The sequence below is a fragment of the Acanthopagrus latus genome, chromosome 7 (genome assembly GCF_904848185.1).
Source record: "Acanthopagrus latus isolate v.2019 chromosome 7, fAcaLat1.1, whole genome shotgun sequence".
NCBI classification, from domain to species: domain Eukaryota; kingdom Metazoa; phylum Chordata; class Actinopteri; order Spariformes; family Sparidae; genus Acanthopagrus; species Acanthopagrus latus.
This window is the reverse complement of record NC_051045.1, coordinates 649,007-664,483: the sequence shown is the minus strand read 5'-3', so window position 1 is coordinate 664,483 and position 15,477 is coordinate 649,007. Positions and strand designations below refer to the sequence as shown.

The 15,477-nt window shown below is 47.2% G+C and overlaps 1 protein-coding gene across 2 annotated transcripts in view; it reads left to right on the top strand.

The window, feature by feature from the left end:
- The first annotated feature begins 1,522 nt into the window (after window positions 1-1,522).
- plxna3 (plexin A3) overlaps window positions 1,523-15,477 on the top strand; it is a 93,861-nt gene continuing 79,906 nt past the window's right edge. For both annotated transcript variants that reach the window (XM_037104513.1, XM_037104514.1), the window contains exon 1: window positions 1,523-2,388. The gene's annotated coding sequence lies outside the window, so the exon portion shown is untranslated. The remainder of the gene's footprint in view (window positions 2,389-15,477) is intronic.

Here is a 15,477-nt window from a genome sequence, read left to right as displayed (position 1 = left end):
TTAAAACAAACTTTATAACGTAGTGAAACTGTGTCTCTGACAGATTCTGACTCATTGTGTCCTTGTTGTAAATTCAGCATTAAATCTTTCAGCTGAAGTTGTTTGTCTCCTTGTAAAAAGTGTCAGTTTGTGGCAGCATGTCTGTACCAGCCTGTCTGCTTCTGTGTCTAAAGTGCTAAAGTCTTACCTGCCAACATTGATCAGCTGTTTGAACACACTGTTTACACTGATTTCACCATTTACACTCCATTTATGAAAGAAGAAACATGTTATTGATCTACACATGTCACATGTTACAAAGACACTAAACAGGAACAATATAGGCGACTTCTTTGTCCCCGTGGAGAAAGTCCCCAGACTCCCTTAACAAATGTGTCAGTTTAGTGAGTTGTTGAGTTGGAGACACTTTATAAACTCTGTGAAACTCTGTCTCTGACTCATTCTGCATTATTTGGACCTTCTTGTTCATTCAGCAAATGTTCTACATGAACTTCTTTCTGTCTTTGAGTAGAAACATGGAGTCTGTTTGTCTCAGTGATGGACAGGTTTGTTTCATACAGAGCAGGAAGTGACATCACATCACAGGTGCTCACTCAGAGCAGGTTAATGAGGAGATAATGACGTACTCTAATTTGTACTTTACATGTGATGGAGTATTATTACATAGAGGTGTTGCAGGAGGAGGAGCAGGAAAAAGCCCAGAATGCACTGCAGCAGAATAAGTCCTGTTACTATCACACTGTGATGTCATTGTTGTTTCAAATACATATTCGTACACAAGTGAATCACTTCTATACTCGACATCTGACCTGTGATCTGCCTCTGCACGTCCACCTGTCTGTCTACCTGTCTGACTCACCACACTGTCAGGAAGTGACTAACACTTTACAGACAGTTACACACATTTTACTTGCACATATATGCAAACTAATTCTTCTTCTATCACCAGGACAATAAATATGTTTTGTAATTTATATGAATGACTCAGGCTGCAGGCAATCATTAGACCCGACTGTTAATTATGTTTATGTGCATCTTGTTGAAATGTGGAGCAACATGGACGCCAGAACTGTTTTTATTTCATCACTCAGAGATTCAGAAGATCACAACCTGAAATACCAGATAACATGTGAGACGGAGCTGGATGAACAGTGAGAGCTGCTGATGATAACTGTGATATCAATACACACAATACTGAGATCGGATCGTTTCTGATTTCTTTCTGTTCTCACTTTGAAGAAGAAGAGGACGAAGAGAAGCTGCAGCAACCCTCCTGTTCACAGAGGGAGGACAGGTGTTCGTCCTCTGACCAGCACTGATCCATGTGATTGGACACACCCAGCAGTGATGTCACAGAGTACCGACACGCCCTGGAGTCCACTCACATCACCAGAGGTCATCAGACTGTTCATGTCTGTTTTCTGTTTGTTCCTTTTCTTCTTCCCACCGTCACTCTTTCTCTTCTTCCATCTTTCCTTCCACCTCTTCCTTCTCTGTTTCCTCCTCCTCTCTCTATATTCTCAATATCTTTGTCATTTCTCATCTCTCTCTGTTCAGTCATTCATCTTTCTCTTCTCTCTTTTTTCACCTGTTCATCTTCTCCTTCACTCCACCTCCATTTTTCCTCTGTCTTTTCTTTATCATCATGCATCTCCTCACTCGCCCTCTATCTTCACCTCTCATCATATGTGTGTGTGTGTGTGTGTGTGTGTGTGTGTGTGTGTGTGTGTGTGTGTGTCTCTCTCTCTCTCCCTCGCTGTGAGTCATGCTCTCTCTCTCAGTCTCTCTCCACATCTGGCTCCAGGAGGAGAAAAACAGCAGATTAAGGAGCTGGACTGAACCATTGGGCGCTTCTTGTAGGGGTGGCCCAGCTGTTTCACACCGAATAACACGGAACAGTCGGTGTTTCTCCACAGAATCCTGCTCTCCGGTCTGCTGTGCGCTGGTCACAGGTGGTCAGTCACAGACTGAAGCGAAATTAAAAAGATTAATTGGTGTTTAATTGGTTTGGCTGCCCCCCTTTAATTGACCCGCCCCCTCCCACCCGGGCGCGCAGTGGTACGGTCCAGATGGGGGGCTGGCTGTGGCTGAGCAGGGACAGACCGAGCCGAGCCAAGCCGAGGCAGGCTGTGTGTGAATGGGGGAGACGCGCCGCGCCGCTCCGCTCTCTGAACCTCTTCTCTGGATTATTGGTCCACTTTTTAACGCATGACGTTGGTACCGGTCCGGACCGCTCCCGCTGCGCACACCTGACCACAGCCCGCCCAGCTTTATGTGACCAGAAGAAGAAGAAAAAGAAGCAGAAGAAGAAGAAAGGCGGCAGCGGCAGCGCGCGTGGGACTGTGGATTTAAATAACTGATTGGACTTTTCTGCGCGTGTCCGTCCAGGTAGGTCCGGAGGGGTTGGAGCTGTGTTTGGGGGTTTGGAGGTTCGGGGTTCTCCAGGTCCGGGTGGCAGATCTGGGGTAGCGGGGTGGTGGTGGAGGAGGAGGTGGAGGAGGTGGAGGGGGTGTATGTGTGGATGTTTGGGGGGAAAACGCCTCGCCGCCCCGCCGCATCACGCTGCTCTGCTGCCGCCGCTGCTGGGAGCTTTTACGCGTGGAAATGTCCTCCTCCTCCCGCAGCCTCCCCTCGGTGAGTGGGGGTGAGGCAGCGGGGCCGGGTGGGGGTTGATACCCCAGGTAGAGCTGCTTCTACCCTCGGGCGGTTCTGGAGGCACGTTCGGCCTCCGTGCGCACCGAGCGGAGCGGCTCGCGTTGCGTTTTTCTCCCGTTTCAACGTGTTTGATCTCGCTGCGTGAAAGACGCGTTCAGCGGCTGCAAATGTGTTTTTCAGTGTGCGGTGCAGGGAGAGCGGTGGGGGAGGTGGGGGAGGAGGAGGAGGAGGAGAGGAGGGGGTCTGGGAGGTAGCAAGGCTCCAGACGCCGATCCATTAAAGAAGAACAAAGAGGGGCAGGCGGCAGGAAAACGCTCCGAATCGCAGCAGAAACGCAGAAAAAGCGTGAAAACGTCGCTCGGTGCCGCGCGGACACACCGCGGGCTGCTGCCCCGCACCGCACGCACACGATCCACATTTGTGTTTTTCTCGATCCGCCTTCATCCGTCCGTCCATGTGCTGGAGAGGAGCCTCCATCCTCAGAACCAGCTCCGCTCACACAGCCCACACGGACCGAGTCCAACCGGGGGACCGGATCGAACTATTCGGCAGATTATTGATCGATTTCATTCCGCTGTGATCGACACAGAGCATCACATCCATTCACATGAGGCTGAAGGTTATCAATCACAGAGCAGTCAGTTGTGTAACGAGCTCCACACTCACCTGATCGATCCTGAAACGACGTCTAATCAATCAGACAAATCGCCTGATGATCGATGACAGAAGAGCGAGGCAGATCGACCGATTACAGATGTTATCAGATAATCAATAAACATCAGGATCAGCATTAGAACTCTCCTGCAGATAACAGTGATCAATAAGTCCAATCTGATCAGTAGTAATGATAATCGATGTGGAGCTCACAGCTGCCTGATCAATAAGTGATGTGATCAGTTGTATGATAATGAATGATTTAAATAATGCAGCAGCTCTCACACAGCTGATCAATAACCTGATCGATCAGTTGGATCTGATTCTGGAGATGAATTCATTTTAAATGTAAATAAAAGCAAAACAAAGCTGATCAATTATCAAAGTGTTCAGTATTGATTATGTGTGGATGTCAGGGGAGTGAAAGCACAGATCAGGGTTGATGTGATCGGTCCGTTAATCAATTCAGTTATTGGTTTAGAGACTATTCTGATAATCAGTCAATTCAGTTGATCGTTTTCTGATCTCAGCTCGTGTTTTTCTTTATTTTGTTGGTCACACAAAAACAAACATTTCGTTTTCGTCCAAAGTTCAGAAAATAATCAGCAGACTATCGATCAATAAGTGAAGTAATGATCAGATGCTGCAGAGTGTGATGTCATCAAACAGGAAATGACCTCATGGAGATGAAAAACACAGAAGTTAAAGATGAGACGTAAAATTATTCACAGTCACAAAATCACAAATCAAATAAGAAGTGAAGAAAATGAAATATTGATTCAGTTAGTCGGAATAAATCAACTAATCAATCATGTATAACCAATAAAAACAGATCAACACACGTCACATGACCGGTGTGTGTTTTTAAATGATCACAGCTGAAGACGAGGACAGAATCAATCGATCGATTAGTCGTCAACTACTGAATCAAACGCCAACTCTTCACAGCTAACTGAACAGCTTCAAACAACCAATCAATGAATCAGTAGATCAATAATCTTTGCAGCAGTGAAGACGAACGAGATGTAATGAAGCTGCTCGGCTCGTTCCGCAGCGGCCATGTTTGTTTTGCAGTTCACCCCTAACTTTACTGACAACTAAAACGTCCGACAGCGGCAACCTGACCTGAACGCATCTGTGTGTGTGTGTGTGTGTGTGTCAGTAGCTGTGTTTACCTCCAGCCTGTTGGTTCTGATAAACAGCCTGACAGCTGAATGACTTCCCGTCGGCACCAGAATCTGTTGCAGACGTCCGACACAAACTGTTTATTTCTTCTGACAGACGGACGTTTGATCACATTTCTGTTTTTTAAATCATTCGCCACTTTTTGATCCAGAGACGAAACATCAGAGCTCGTCTGCATGTTGATGAGGCAGAGGAGCGACTGAGCAGCTTCATCACACTTTTATTCTGCAGAAACATGTCAGACACGTTACAGAATGATTTAAAGGGACAGTTCACAGCACGATGATGAAGGTCCGTCACAGTGAAACAGAGCTGCAGCTTTCTGCTAAACAACTGAAGCAGCTGGAAAATAAACCTCTAAAACTGCATTAACACTTAGCAGAACTAGCTGTTAGCGCTTCCTGTTAGCGGTGAACACGAGGATGTTCAGACAGCCGTCACTGGATCACTGCGGTACTGAAGGATGCTTAAAAACAGGATGTTTCTGAGGGAGTTCTGCTCGTGTGAGGAGGATTCATGGAGTCCACCAGAGAAACACCAGATGTCTCCATGCTGCTCGTCTGCTGTGATCACAACCTGATCTCAGAACAGATTTACAGCTTTATTACCATGAAGCTAACAGTGTTAGCCTGCACAAGCTTACCTGCACATCACAGGTGTAAATATGATGTCTTCAGGTCACTTGTGACGCCTCAGCTGTCGTTCTATGTGCTGAGTCTCAGTTCAGGTCTGCGTCCTCTGAAGGACTCGGCCTCTGCGGTGTTTGAAGGCGAGTCCTTCACAGACCTTGTTAACCTGGTCAGCTGTTGTTAAATGTGACGGTCGAGCCTCTGGAGCATTTCCTGGTTGCGTCACCAGATGTTTTACTCTTACATCACAATTTCTGCTGCCCAGGCCCACGAAAGTGACGATGTACGCCACGCGATGTCGCCATTTTCTCTCTTTCTTTCTTCTTTTTGGGACTCGCAAAGGATCTTGGGATATGTGAGGCCACGAAGGATCGTAGCGTTGCATCCTCCAGAAACAGGGAGCAGAAGGAGCCTCTGGAGGAGCCTTCAGACTGGGACAGACTTCAGATGCTCCTCTGAAGGATGCAGACCTGAACTGAGACCCAGCAGCTGTCAGGATGAACTGTAAGAACTCTACTGATCCTCTGAAGTTTCATGTAGCGCCACCATCAGGTCAATATGGCTGCAGATAATAAAGATGGTCCATCAGCCTCTGCTGATTAGCTAAGATTAGCATGCCAACACGCTAATCTAAGACGGTGAACATTATACCTGCTGGGCGTGTTAGCATTGTCCCTGTGAGCACGTTCAGGGTTCAGAGCCGACTCCACTGCCAACACAACAGGAAATCAATAATAAAGTAAAGAGGTCAGAGGTCAGAGGTCACCGCGCTCCGACTCTGCACGGATCAAATGACCTCCTTCTTGTAGGAGCCTCCTGTCTCTGGTGTCCTGCTGCTCCCACATGTCCAGAACAGAATCCAGCTCAGTGTGTTAGAATGTGGACTTTAAATCAGGACCAACAAACTTTTATTGTTTGAGATGAAAACAGAAACTTTAAGACAAACCTCTTGTTTCTGTCCTGAAGAAGCAGAAGCAAAGTGTCGCTCTGCCGCCGTGCTCAGAATATAAATAATTATAAAGTGAGTTCCTACAGAAGTTCAACATTTATTTTAAGAGTTTGCTGAGCAAGAAACTTCTGCTTTGGGATGAGAAGTTATCAAACAGACATCAGCTGAGTGTGAGACTGAGAGGACCAGAGCCCAGAGGAAAAACTGTGGATTTTAAGCAGAGATTAGAGAATCTCAGCTCAGCAGTGCAGCTCGCCTCCCGGATTTATGTGAGAGTGTTTTGTTGGACTCGGCCCGTGAGGCTGCGTGTTCTCATACTGTTGGTCCATCCTGCACAACATCTTAAGAACTCTTTGAGGGAGGACGACGGTCGCTGTGACCTCACAAACACATTCTCAGCCGCAAGTCAATAATTACTATTATCATTCTGACAAAACTTTACACACATTTCAATGTGTCTTATCTCCATGACAACAGTAAGATGGACATCATCCACAGGAGACAGAAACACAGTGAACATTGTTGTCGACTTCAGGAGAAAGAAAAAGGAGAAAACACATCGCAAACTGATCTCAGACCAGATCTACACCTGCGACGTGTGATCACAGTCTGCAGGAGCTCCGACGTGCAGTCGAGCTTCATGCTAACACTGTTAGCTTAGCAGAACGACCCGATGCTAACACTGTTAGCTTAGCAGAACGACCTGATGCTAACACTGTTAGCTCAGCAGAACGACCTGATGCTAACACTGTTAGCTCAGCAGCTACAGTGAAGATCAGTGTGGTGGTTCACTGGAGTGACGTCAGCTTCACTTTCCAGGCTGAGCTTCACTTTCCTGCCTGCAGATTATCACACATCACTTTTTCCGTGTGTGTGTGTGTGTGTGTGTGTGTGTGTGTGTGTGAAACAGGCTCGTCTTCAGAGCGCTCCAGTTTAATCCTGCTATTGGAAATCCATCACTGCTGCTTATTATGGGATATTGATCAAATGTATGTGTGCCTACATGTGTTTTTGACCTTGTGTGTGTGTGCATGTGTGTGTGTGCTTCATTATAATTCAGTGGAAATCAGGTCAGTGTGTTACCTGCAGCTGTGTGTGTGTGTGTGTGTGTGTGTGTGTGTGTGTGTGTGAGAGAGAGAATCAAATCTAAAGAATTGCCAACACACGTCATTGTTTATGATTATTCAATTAGACTCAAAAATAAACACACACACACACACACACACACACACACACACACACACACACACACGCGCGCTGAGTCAGTAATAGTCAGCTCTGAGGAAGCGCTGAGTCAGCAGACAGAGACTGAGATGATATTTTCAGAGGTTCACCTCTGAGCCTCCTGTCTGTCTGTGACGTGTGATGTTGGAGTGTGTGATGCCGTTTGGCTGCTGGTTAGTTTTTCCATCTCCAGTTGTACTGCAGCGTGTTGACCCGGCCCAGTATCAGAACCAGCAGATCCACTTTGTTAGCGCTGATTCTTTGACGGTGCAGCAGGGATCGTGGGATCCAGACGCACCTTCAGCCAGGTGGACCAGCGGTGGAGGAAACATAAATCCTGCCTCGCTGAGTCGGACTGAGCAGAACAGAGCTCACCTGTTGTTGTGGTGATGTCATCTGGTTCCACATCGGTTGCTACAGAATTAACGATGCACATCCACATTAGATCTAAAACAGCAGACTCACTGAAAGAGACGACTGAGCTGACGAGAGGAGGCGTGGCTTAAAAAACAGATTCTTGTAAAAACGATTCTAGATCGATTTAAAATGTCAGAAACGTTTCTGGGTGTTCATCGATCGCGTGATGTTGACGGAACCAAACAGCTGGAACTGGACTGAGACGGGCGTTTACACACTTTTATTACGTCATCATGAGATGCCACGACGATGTAACGTTCACGGAGCGAAGAAGCTAACAGCTGCTAACAAGCTAACAAACACACACACACACACACACACACGCACACACACACACTCAGGATGAGCTGAGGAGCAGGCAGGAAACAATCAGCTGACACTCTTCACTTCCTCCCTCCTGACCTCCACCAGCTGTGTGTGTGTATGTGTGTGTATGTGTGTGTCTGGGTCAAATACATCCGTGTGTGTGTGTGTGTGTGGTTATATAGAAGTGTACAGATGTGTGTTTTTCCTTCTGTGTGTGTATCAGGGTGGAGTCCAACATGGCGGCTCGTTCCAGCCTTTAAAGGACCATAACACAGTTTTTTTGTGCTCAGCTCTCCAGAACACTTTTCAGATTAGTACAAACTGTTCACAGCTCTGAAACTCAGCGGTGTGTTCTGGGTTCTGTTCAGAGCTCCACAGGAACCCAAAGTACCTGTGATTAGGAGTAAATGACGCGTAAAGATGGCGTACGTGGCGACAGTGAGACTGTGTTGGACACAAGCGTCTCTGTTTGAGCCTTTTAAACCATTAAAGATGAAGTGGAGCGTGACCCGGTCTGACGGAGACGCGGCCCGGATCTCCTCCTGACAGATATTTAGCTTCAACGATCCTAACGTGTTCAGAGAGGCAGAACGTGAGCGCTGCACCGTGGAGAAAGTCCCCAGACTCCCTTAACAAATGTGTCAGTTTAGTGAGTTGTTGAGTTGGAGACACTTTATAAACTCTGTGAAACTCTGTCTCTGACTCATTCTGCATTATTTGGACCTTCTTGTTCATTCAGCAAATGTTCTACATGAACTTCTTTCTGTCTTTGAGTAGAAACATGGAGTCTGTTTGTCTCAGTGATGGACGGGTTTGTTTCACACAGAGCAGGAAGTGACATCACATCACAGGTGCTCACTCAGAGCAGGTGAACGTTCAGTGTTACTTTTATAAAACTGAGCCAGGTGGTGAAAGTAAAACATTTGAACTTGATATATTGAGTTCTTCAGTGTTTCAAGACCAAACAATTCATTAATTAACGAGTGAATCATTATTTGTTTAATATTTGATGGTGAGAACAGTCCCTGTCTCTGTTCTGGCTGATTCTGAGCAGCTGATTTGAAGCTAGTCGCATCAAACGACTTTTAAAAGTTCAACCTCATCCTCAAAAATGACTTTTAGAGGAAGTGTGTGTGTGTGTGTGTGTGTGTGTGTGTGTGTGTGTGTGTGTGTGTGTGTGTGTGTGTGTGTGTGCTGAGCATGCTGAACATGGGTGTGAAATGAAACCTCGAGGTTGTTAACGACTGAGCAGCAGAGTTCAGTGTTTCCTGCTCTGGACGGACTTCACACGTTCTAAAATAGCTGCTGTGAACGTTCTCGTCAGGTAAACGGCGTTTATGAGGCCGGCAGTCAGACCGCCGGCTCCACGGACTTTAAACAAAAAAGGGTTTTAGCTTCAGCAGAACCTGATGGACGGGCCTGATGTGGACGTCTGAGCTGGCGTCGTCTCAGCTTAGAGATAAAATCCTGTAACGTGTGAAGTTAAAGGACCATACCGCTGTTCATGCTCGTCTCAGCTCATTAACCACACATGTTTAGCTTGTTCCCACAGCAACACAGACCAGAAGTTCTTCACGTCTACAGTCACACAGTGTTAATCACCATCATCATCAGAGCCGCTCACAGCCATGTTGGTGTTCTAGCCCCGCCCCCTGTCAGTGATGTCACAGCAGCCATTTAACAGAGTCCGTCAGGGTGCTCTTACCCATCATCCCTCTGACCTGCAGCTCAGGTCTCCTGGTGCTGGATGGTTTTCTCTGTAAGTCGACTGGCTGAGGTCCAGTCAGACCAGCTGATACTGACATCAGTGTCTGTGTAAACCACCGAGGGTTAGACAGAGATCCTGTTCTTGCTTCGAGGGGTCCAGAAGTGATCGTCTTTAGTAGCCGGTGTCTCGTCAGAAACATCCAGTTCTGTTGCTTCAGACATCCTGGCGTCTTCTTATAACAGCTGCACGACGTGTCTGAGAAACGTCTTCATGTTAAATTGTTGTAACCGAAGCGCCGTTAGCAGAGACGAATTCTGTTCTGGTGAGTCGACCCACAGAAACAAAAACTCTTTGACCAACAGGAGGATGAAGCTAACGGCTGCTAACTGCTGCTAACGGGTGCTAACTGCTGCTAACGGCTGCTAATTGCTGCTAACGGGTGCTAACTGCTGCTAACGGCTGCTAACGGGTGCTAACTGCTGCTAATGGCTGCTAACTGCTGCTAACGGCTGCTAACTGCCGCTAACGATGTGACTTACAGCTTCTGTTTTCACAATAAGTGGCAGATATTCTCAAAAATGTATTTTCTGTGTGTGTGTGTGTGTGTGTGTGTGTGTGCGCGTGCGCGTGCGTGCGTGCGTGCGTGTGTGTGTTCAGCCTGTTGATGTTGGACCTAACGTCTCTGGCCAAATGACCAATTAACTCTCTTCTCCTTAATGTAATTCATTAGTCAGACTCTGGGCTCAGTGAGAGCCAATCAGAGCGTCCCGTCTGTAAACTTCTGGAATGTTTTAATAGACACATGTTGGGTTGGTAAAGCGTCCCGAGCAGCAACAAAGAGAGAAAATCAGAAACTCTCTGCAGATACGAGACACTAACACGCCTTTTCTCCACATTCCAGCCTCCCTCTCTGTCTGTTTACGGCTTCTTACGGCTTTTACGTCTTTGTCTCGTCTCGCTGTGTCTGATTGGTCCACATCAGTCTACCAGCTCGTGCTAACACCGTTAGCTCAGCAGCTGCAGTGAAGGTTTCAGTTTAAAAGGTTTGAATAACGTCCCGGCGTTGGTTCTGGCGATGAGTCCTGCTGTATCTGTGACTCAGCACCTGTTTACACGACGAGCACCATTAAAACATTTAAAGCATTAAACACTCGTCAGCTTTGAGTTGATAATGCGCTCGCTCCCATTAATGGCCCACACACTGAGATCCATCAGCCGTCATGTGATCGTGCTGCTCTCACACATCGTCCTCCACCTGCTTCTCTGCTCGGCTTCTGTCCGGCGCCGCCTCAGCTCACGTCACCAGAGTTCTGTCTGCGAGCGCTTCACGAGGCTCGGTTCAGAGAAGTGCAGCGAGACTGTCGGTCACGGGAAGAAAGCGGTCGGTGTGGTGGGGACGTATAGAGGGGTCAAAGGTCGCCTGGACGCCTGATGAACAAGCTTCCTGTCGGTCCTCGTACGATTACGGCTGTTTGTTTAGAGTCCGAAACATCCGGTGCTGAAAGAACAGAACCGGTCTGACAGCAGCATCTTTACAGGAGCGTCGTGCATTCATCTGATATCAACTGAGAATCTTAAATCAGAACATCAAAAAATCATTATTTGTTGTATAAATGTGAAACAAAACATAAATGTTTTACATACTTTGGATTTTATACTCAGAGAAAAAGTAGGAAAAGAAAAACGAGCAGAATTGGATTTTGATGTATATTTATTTTTTATTTTTGTGGCCCAGAAGTTATTTATCACAACTTTATTGTGTCACAGTCGGTCTGATTTACTTTGTGTATGAAAAATCAAAGCATTGTTAATAATTAATTAATAATTGTTCATGTTTCTGATTTTGGGTTCTCAGTTGAATATCAGACGATGACTCACAAAGAGAAACTGTCTGAGCTGTTTTTGAGCTTAAATGACGACACAGTCTGCTCTGTTTATATGTGGCGGACCCTGCCACCTTTCTAGCTGGTCTTTTCCTCTTGTTCACTTATGGAAAAAAAACACGTCTGGATTTCTTTTCCAGTCTTTCATTGTAATCAGTGAATCAGAAGAGCAGAAACACGGGTCAGTCTGGAAGGTGTTGTTGACAGAATCACCTGGTGACGGTCAGAAGTCCTCTGCAGGACGCTCAGGGCTGCTAACACTGAAAACAGGCGGAAACATGAACTGAACAACTGAAAGAGTCTGAACCAGACAGGAAGTGATAATAAGGAAATGAGATAAAAGAGGCTGAAAGGTCTGGCGGGCTGTGAGAGTGCTGACAGTAACGACCCGTAATCACCTCTGCAGCTTCAACCAAACATATCGAACATCAGCAGATGTTTGTTTAACTGCATTCTGCCCATCAGAGCCAACATGGCCGCCGCTGTAACCGCTGTCGGGATGTTCAGTGGGTCTGGTTTCCATCAGCTGATCCATTAAACACAAAACCCTCGGCCATCGCAGAGTCGTGTGATTAACAGTGTTTCCCTCTAATGAAATAACAGTTTGATAGACTGATGATGGAGAATACAGCGTGTGTGGTCTGAGACCTCACACACACACACACACACACACACACACACACTCAGGGCTAATGGAGCAGTTATGTCTCGGTTGTTGCCATGGAGCCGGTTGCTAACATCAACAACATCCTGATAATCACCGTCCGATGACATCACTCCAGGCTGGCGTCCACGCGCTCACGTGCTGCGGGACATAAAATGATCCAGAACAGAAACCTTGTCGGGTCACAGAGGTGTCACCTGGACGGAGCTACGCTAACTGTTCCCTCTGGCCCCAGTCTTTATGCTAAGCTAACGGAGATGTGGCATCTTGTTTTGCAGAAATCAGTTTCACACTCGTGTCAAGTCTTCTCAGGTGTTTTAACATCAGAGCAGTGACACAGGAAGTAGAGCCGCCGCAGCATTATAAAATCCATCAGCTGAGTGACGTGAAGTAAAACCTGTCTTCACCAGACAATTGTCTGTCTTCTCTGCAGACTGGAGTCTGTAACGGTGACGAACAGGCAGCTCCTGTCCTCCACCAAACCTCTGTCAGACACAGTCTGTTAATACAAGGAAAGAAATTACTGCCGAACTTACAAGAAGGTCCAAATAATGCAGAATGAGTCAGAGACAGAGTTTCACAGAGTTTATAAAGTGTCTCCAACTCAACAACTCACTAAACTGACACATTTGTTAAGGGAGTCTGGGGACTTTCTCTCCTCCTCTTGCTGTCTACAGCTGCTCTGGCCTGAACTTTTTATCATGACCATTTAATTAAAACATTAAACATGAACACTGTGCACCGTTTACTACGACGTCACCATACACTGACCTCCAGCATCCCTCGAGCACCTTCATACCCCTTCTGTCCTCCTCTTCCTCTGATGGAAGCAGCAGTTTGGTTTCAGCAGCTGCAGGATGAAGCTCACATTTACAGACGGACAGTGAAGTGACAGGACGGGGTGTTAGCGCGTTAGCGTGTAGCTGGTAATAGCACAGGCAGACAGTTTACAGCGGTTTGTAATTACAGAGGGAGACGCAGTAAAATTAAAGTGGACGTATTAAAGCACACAGCGGCGCTCGGCTCACTGTGTTTATGTAATTACAGGAAGTGACACAACAGTCGAATGAAATTAGAGCCCAGTTATTGTTTCACCAACGTGACGGATTCATCGGCTCAGGTTTTAAAAAGGAAAATCCTTTTAGTCTGAAGTTTAAACACTTTAAAACCCAGTGATTGAACATTTATTTAATATTTCATCACATATTAAACAACATACAAGTCGAGTTGAAATGTAAAATGCCTTTTTAACCGTCCAGCTTCACAGTGTGCACCTGTTTAACAACAGGAGCTAAATATGATTGAAAAAAATCAATGAATTAGGATTTTCATATCATAATGGATTGGATTTGTATGGTGCTTTGTAAGACACTCAGAGTGTTCTGACAGGTTCCCTTCATTCACACAGTCGTACTGGTCCCGTTTGGTTTGGTTTTCTTTCCGCCTGTCCGAGAGGGTCGCGGGATGTTGCTGCTTTTTTTCCCCCTAAGGGGTTGCGGAGCTTACTGGGGCCAAATCCAGTTTAGTCAGTGGGTGAAGGCCGGAGTACACCGTGGACGAGTCACCAGCTCACCGCAGGAAGTCGTACCGGTGGTGGTAAACTATGGTAGCAGCCACTGCTGCTGGTCTTCTGTCTGTTTATTTGAGAACATTTAGATTTTTCTGCCTCTCGCTGTTTCTTTTTGTCAAACTGCTGATTCCTTTTCGTTGCTGTGCCAAATAGAATTCCTCCCACAACAGATCAATAAATCTTATCTTATCTCATCTGCTCATCAATCCGTCGTCAGCGTTACGCTGAGACTGACACAGTTTCCTCCTGCTGCTCTGACACACAGGTGGAACGTTTCTCCAGGCTCTGGCTGAAACTGGATCTTATTTTATGGAGACTAAGTTTCAGTTTCATGAACCGTCGCTGATCTACACTCCTGATCATCACATCTGTACTTGTTGCTAAGGTAACGGCAGCAGATGTGTGTCGGGACGAACGCTGAGCTCAGCTAATGTTAGCGGTCCTGTTAGCGGTTTGTAGTTCGACTCCTCCTTCTTTCAGCTTGTTGATCTTTAAACCTGCGCAGACAGGAAGTCGTCAAAGTGCCGTGGATGAGATTATAACACAATAATGGAGGTTTATCTGCTCCTTTAGCTCCTCCTGTAGCTTCTGCAGCTCCTCTTGTAGCTCCTCCTGCAGCTCCTGTAGCTCCTGCAGCTCCTCCTGCAGCTCCTCCTGTAGCTCCTCCTGCAGCTCCTCCTGCAGCTCCTGCAGCTCCTCCTGCAGCTCCTCCTGTAGCTCCTCCTGCAGCTCCTGCAGCTCCTCCTGCAGCTCCTGCAGCTCCTGCAGCTCCTCCTGCAGCTCCTCCTGCAGCTCCTCCTGCAGCTCCTCCTGCAGCTCCTGCAGCTCCTGCAGCTCCTCCTGCAGCTCCTGCAGCTCCTCCTGCAGCTCCTGCAGCTCCTGCAGCTCCTCCTGTAGCTCCTCCTGCAGCTCCTCCTGTAGCTCCTGCAGCTCCTGCAGCTCCTGCAGCTCCTCCTGCAGCTCCTGGGCCTGAAGGATGAAACAGTCCATCCAGCCTGAGCAGTCAGGTGAGATGTGCTGTAGTGGGTGCTGAGGTTCGTCCATATTAACGGACAGTTGAAGCTCCTGGTGAGTTTCTGCTGCTTGTGATTTCAATTAAAATCATTAAAATCAGTGATTGATCTGTTTCTTCTATCCATCCTCTGCCTGCCTCTCAGCGGGGAGTCGTAGCCCACACGTCCCTCTCCACAGCTCCTCCTGGGGGATCCCAGGCGCTCCCAAGCCAGATTAAAGATAAATCTCTCTGTGGTGGTCTGGGTCTCTCCACAGTCTACTGCAGGTTGCCCAGAAAATCTCCAAAGAGAGGCACCCAGGAGGATCCTGACCAGATGTTGAACCACCTCAGCTGTCATATCTCTCAGACAGAGTCCAGATGGAGGAAACTCATTTAGGCTGCTTGTATCTGCCATCTTTCCCGTTAAGTCAGTTTTATTTATACCGCCTGAAATCACAAACACAATCAGGAGGAGTCACGGAGGAGGAGGAGGAGTCACAGAGGAGGAGGAGGAGGAGGAGTCACAGAGGAGGAGGGGTCACAGAGGAGGAGGAGGAGGAGGAGGAGTCCGTCTCTCAGGACAGACAGACGAGGACAGAAACAACACAAACAGTTCACTGACTGAATGTCTGATATCAC